This window comes from Peromyscus eremicus, chromosome 1, assembly GCF_949786415.1.
Source record: "Peromyscus eremicus chromosome 1, PerEre_H2_v1, whole genome shotgun sequence".
Taxonomy (NCBI): Eukaryota; Metazoa; Chordata; class Mammalia; order Rodentia; family Cricetidae; genus Peromyscus; species Peromyscus eremicus.
This window is the reverse complement of record NC_081416.1, coordinates 177150185-177156184: the sequence shown is the minus strand read 5'-3', so window position 1 is coordinate 177156184 and position 6000 is coordinate 177150185. Positions and strand designations below refer to the sequence as shown.

The 6000-nt window shown below is 40.7% G+C and overlaps 1 long non-coding RNA gene across 1 annotated transcript; it reads left to right on the top strand.

Moving 5' to 3' along the window:
* The first annotated feature begins 3091 nt into the window (after nucleotides 1-3091).
* LOC131902580 (uncharacterized) lies at nucleotides 3092-4857 on the top strand. Its single transcript, XR_009377095.1, has 2 exons — nucleotides 3092-3196; nucleotides 4756-4857. It is a non-coding gene; the product is annotated as an uncharacterized LOC131902580 (long non-coding RNA).
* Nucleotides 4858-6000: the final 1143 nt, after the last annotated feature.

Sequence of the window (6000 nt, the reverse complement as noted above, 5' to 3'; positions counted from 1 at the left end):
GGAGCACACTGCACAGCCTTCAGACAACTCATGATGATAGAGAGTGTCCTTTCCAAGTGAATCAGTTGGTCTAATCCTCTTCTATTCAGCTCTGATGTTTTAGTTTCTTCCAGGCAACTTGTCTTCTATTTCAAGGGTCTTCTTTGCAGATTAGATTGCCTGAGTCTCTGTGCTTTTATTGTTTGCTTTGGAAAAGAGGGACATCATGAATCACATTAATGTCAGGGACTTCCTGAAGCTATTTGAAGTCATTTACATTCCTGCTTGTGGTGGTTTGAAAGAAAATAGACATCATAGGCTCAAAAAAGTGCCACTATTAGGAGATGTGGCTTTGTTGGGGTGGTGTGGCCTTGTTGGAGGAAGTTTGTCACTGGGAGTGGACTTTGAGGTTTCAGACACTTGAGCCAGACCACTTTATCTTCCTCTTCCTGCTGCCTGCCAATCTGGATGTACTACTCTTGGCACTTTTTTCCAGTACCATTTCTGCCTGCATGGCTCTTGCTTCCCACCATAACCATAATGCACTACTAAGCCTCTGAGCCTGTAAGCCAGCACCGACTTGTTTTTTTTTTTTCTTTTTATATTTGCTGTGTTAATGGTGTCTTTTCAAAGCAACAGAAATCCTAAATAAGAAACTTCTTAAGCTGATTCCCTGCTAGATGCAAGGATTCAAAGAGGAAATTATGATACAATAGCAAACAGATTCTCTTTCAAGATCCATGACCATAGTTGCCCAGGGTTGTAGCACAAATCCTAATTGGTCTTAATAAAAATCTGCAGCCAGGTATCTGGATAAATGTTAAAAGATCAGAGAGACAACCAAGCCAGCCACAACCACCTCTCACTCACCAAATCCTCAGCAGAAAAAAATACTGAGCTCCTGTCTCCTACAGGATTATATTCTTTTCTCTACCCAGCCATATCACTTCCTATCTCAACCTCCCTAGTGCTGGGATTAAAGGTGTGTGTGCCTCCCAAGTACTGGGAGCAAAGGCATGAGATCCTCAGTGCTGGGATTAAAGGTATATGCCACCACTGCCTGGCCTCTGTGGCTAACTACTGACTGGATTTGTCCTCTGATCTTAGGCAAGATTTGTTAGAGCATACAAAAAAATATCACCAGACAGGTTCTCTGTAACACATATCTAATAATGTTGCTAGGGGAGTTTCAGTGAGTACATGTCAAATACCAAATTGTCCTCAATTAAACAATGCTAATACAATTGATCAGAGAAAATGTAGCCTGACTTTGACCTCAGAGGACAGAAGTGCTATCTATGGTAGTTAAAACAGAAAGAAACTCTGCTGGAATGAATTCTGTAAACTTGCCTATCCAATTCACACTGTTCTGGTCATCAAAATAATCTTCTGTGAATGATTCTTGAAGACCAGATGTTATACTGGGCCTAGAATCCAGAAGGCTGTGAGCTCCAGGACTTTAAGTGGAACTATGTTGTCACCAGTGTCTACTCTTACAGAAACCAAATCCTAACTGTAAGCATGGCAGCTCTGCTGGAAAGGTACCCTGGCCTTCTGGAGTCAAGGGAAAAAAAGGTAGGGTCAGACTCTGCCCTGGAGCTACAGGAAGAAGCAGGCTACTGGGCAGCCTGACGTCACTCCAGTGTCTTAGGCTGCCCTCTGTCGCTGTAACTGCACCCCCACACTGCATTGTCTATGAAGGAAACAGGAGTGTCTTTATCTGTAGTTCTAGAGAGTGCAAGTCTGTAACTCAGAGGGGCATAAGAATGGGCCTCTCACCGCAGCATCTTGCTTTACAACCAAGCAGAAGGCAGGAGGAGCAAGGGTCCGCAGAGGAGCCAGGCTCAAAGGTTGGGTAACTCTGCCATAAACCACCCTCATGGGAATTAACCACCTCCAACGAGGTGGTTTTTCCTTGGCTCCTGAATACCACAAAGTCACTGTAAGTATAGCAGCTTACAGCTTTGCTCCGTGAAAATATTTCTCCAATGAAAATTGAGAACTCTGCTCAGGCAGTGGAGGGTTTTCCCAGTGAATTTGTTGCGTCTCTTCTCTGCTCTGGAGAACGGTTACAGCTCTGCCCAGGTCCTGAGAAGTATTATATTTCTGATCTTCTAGGACACAGTTTCCTAAGAGAAAGTGTTACAGTTCTGTTCCACTTTACTCAAACTCTGTTCAAAGTTGTTAAACCTGGGCTTCACTCTGGCTAAAGTGTCACACTGCAGAACAAACCTCACTCAAGAGATTTATTGGAAAGGAAAAATCCAGGAGGGTGGCTGCCTCCAGGAGGGTGTTTCTCTAGTGGGAGAAACAGCAGCAAATTGAACAGGGTACAGAGGTTATATAGAATTTCATGGGGGGAGATGTGGGCAGATCATTCCAGGGTGGCTTGTGATTTTGGGTTTTTGAACCTGATTCTTGGTAAAGCTTAGGTATTGGTGGGATTTTATGCTCAGGGATTGGAGGGATACTGCAGCCTGACTCTGGGGAAAGCTCAGATATTGGTGGGATTTCAAGCCCTGGTCCTGGGAACAAGTCAGGAACACAATCATTTTTCCTTTTGTCCTTGGCCCTTTTCACCCTACGTTAACAATCTTGTGAGGCATGAAGCACCAACTCAAGTGAAACTGGTAGGGGAGGAACTGTATCTTTGAGAACTGTTTCCCTTCCTTCTCCTTCTCCACTCCTCCTCCTCCTTCTCCTCTCCCTCCTCTTGTTTTTCTTCTTCTTCTTCCTCTTCTTCTCCTTCTCCTCTTCCTTTTTCTCTTCCTCACCTTCTTCCTCCTATCCTCCTCTTCCTTCACTTCCTCCTTTGCCATCTTATCCTACTCCTCCTCTGCCTCTTTCTTAGTTCTAAACTGATCAACTTACCTTAATATCCTTCTTCAACATGATTCTAGCCAAGACGCTTTATCAGCCTCTGTTTCACATAAAAAAGCAACTCTACAATCCACAGCTTCAAAGCCTTCCATATTCAATTTGAAAATTCTCCCTTTGCCCAATAAGGGATACCATGATATCATAATGGCTTTATTGTGAAACCATAACCTACTATTTCCATGGCACACAGACACCTTGGAAGTCTCTGTGACTATAAAAGGCTTTACTAGCCACTAAAACCGAGGGGGAATCTCAGATACAGTGTAACACTAGGAAGCAGAAGAGTGGCAACATGTTCTTCGCACACTCAAAATTAGCTGAAAGCTCAAATACTAAGGTAATTAAAGCTCAGCCCTGTAGTCCATTAGATACTCCCTGACTTCTTCACAAATTCTGTGGGATTATTGTTTATTTTAAGATTATATCCTAGAAAACCAGTTCAGCATCTCCTGACTGACGTCATTATGGATCATTTCTAGTAACACTTAGTGGCTTGCACAGTGCACAGACATCTCAACAGATAATCTTCAGTCCCACATAGGTGCTTTGAGTGAACTTTTAGGATAGATCATGATCACTTCACTATAAAATGTAGAGATCATTCAATCTCAAACCTATATTACAGTCTCCATTCTGTAGCTGTAAGTTTTCCTGTGTCCTGGCTGGTACTGCAGCCACTCCAGAACCAAGTAAACGCATAGAGGCTTATATTATTTACAAACTGTATAGTCTATGGCAGGCCTCTTGCTAGCTAGCTCTTACATCTTAAATTACCCTATAACTATTAATCTGTGTATTGCCACAAGTTCTGTGGCTTTACCCGCTTCCAATTACATGCTGTTACTTGGGCTGCTGGCTCGCATCTCTCTGTCTCTCCTTTCTCTTCTTCCTGTCTCTCCTGGCTTTTCCCACCTGGCTCCATCCTGCCCTGCCATAGGCCAATGCAGTTTTATTTATCAACCAATCAAAGCAGCATATATTCAAAGCATACAGAAAGATATCCCATAGCACCATTCCACATCTGCATACAGCAACCCAGAATACATTGCTTGAATAGCAAAAACTCAAAGGTAGGTATTAGGTGGAAGTGGCAGGGTGATACAAATTACACTGTACTTCAAATATCTTAAATAACTTGTTCATGAAAATTAAAACTTACTTGCATTATACGTTCAGATTTAGGTAGTTCTGTAATTGCAGATTTGGAATCTTCAGAGTTCAAATGAGCAAGTGTGATCAAGTATCTCTCTCATTGCATGTGTGTGTGTATGAAGAGTGTTTTTCACACATCTGCTTAAGCTTTAAATCTCTCTCATCAGCTCCCAATGATGCTGTGCACCACTGTGTGCAGGTACTTCACGAATTTTGTATATATTTGTGAAATCTGATATCATCTGTCATCTAACTGTGAACAGAACTACATCCCTGATTGCAAAAAAAATTTACAGGCTGTACATGTCACTAACAACTGTCAAAATTGAATTGTAAAGATATCCATAAGGACAGGCAGAAATCAATGCATGACACTAATATCAAAATTATGGAATAACTATGTATGAATATGACATAGATTCTTTGAATAATCCTGGCCACAGAAAATTCCTTGCACTGAGCACTCAGTTTCCATGGCCTTCCTGTGTGCACCATTTAGTTGAAGAGAAGGACTGATTTGGTTCAGTTGGGTACAAGAAACTCTAATGACATAAAGAAAACTAAGTCTGCACTTAGAATATAGTGATATAAATGTCTATTTGTGACTTAGAATCTAGTACTGTTTGAAAAGACACATGTACACAGAGAGCAGGATGGGAAGCATGGACAGATGGACAGACAGGAGTGCGGAAAGAGAGAAATGCATTATAAACATCTTTTAGAAATTCCCTGTCATATTTTCAGCTCACTCCCTGCACAGCATGAGAACACCATCTCTCATCTTCCTTGTTACAACCCTGCCTGAAATTGTCCTCATTAAACAATAAAGATGTCATCATCACTGCACTCAGACTACTATAGCTAAGACTTTGCTGGAACCATGAGACTGAAGACAAGCTCTTACAAGCTAAGCTGTCACCTGTGCCTGAAAGTGAGTGTTTAGGATTTTCTTTTTCTTTTTTCCCCCTTAAGTTTTAGGGAGAGTATATCGGTCCAAGGGAGTCTGCAACTTTATTTCTAAAATGTATGTTGCTTATAAAGTAAGGTAGCATTTATCTATAGAAAAAGAAAGCCTATTCAGTTCTCCATGTTAAAGAAAAAGAAAGGCTTGCATAAAAACACAAGTGGTTAATTGCTGTCCATTGGGTGTGGAGACATGGAGGGGAAAACAGAATCCAAGACATGTCAGTGCTAGAGTTAACCATTATATGTTTCTTAACCAGGTTTAGTCATTGAAGTCTTGCTTTCCTTCTATTATCATTGTCACTCTTAGCTCTTCTGTAAAATTTTCATGAAATAAAAAACATTATTTAAACCAAAGATCCCACTGGGTTAGTATGTTATGTTCCTTGGGTGAGGCCCATGACACTGATGTCAGCCATCCCTTCTGCTCTCCAGATTTCCGTGATCTGCAGAAATACTGTATCTTCTACACTGTGAATTTCTACACCCAGTTAGGAGAAGAATGAGTCAAGTGCACAATTTAAGGACTCCCAGTTTTGTCTTCTGGAATAGGTTTTACAATCAACTTTACAATTCAGAATTTCTTTCCTCTGCCAGCTGTCCCCATCTTCATTTGAGCATTTGCCTAGCACGTCTCCCCCAGTCTTTCCCTTCCACTCAGTTTGATTCTCTGGTTTATTTCTATCAAGTTTCACACTCTTTTATCTTCATGTTCCGTACCATTTTAGTAAGAAATGATATTTTGATGTTATTCTTTCTGCATTTGACATAGAACTATGAGAAGTTCCTATTTCTACTCTGCTTCATGGAACATAAATAGAAATAGAGAATTCTTTAAAAATTATAAGGAGCACATATGAATTATTCTTTGAGCTATTTAGGGTCATATTGTTACATACTCCTTTGGATTATTCTCAGAAATTTTGTTTACCAAATTTATAAATAGTATATTACAAATTATTAACTATTGTAATCTGAAAGTATAGCTGTGAGCAACAGTTTATTATTTCTTGTTAGTAATCATTG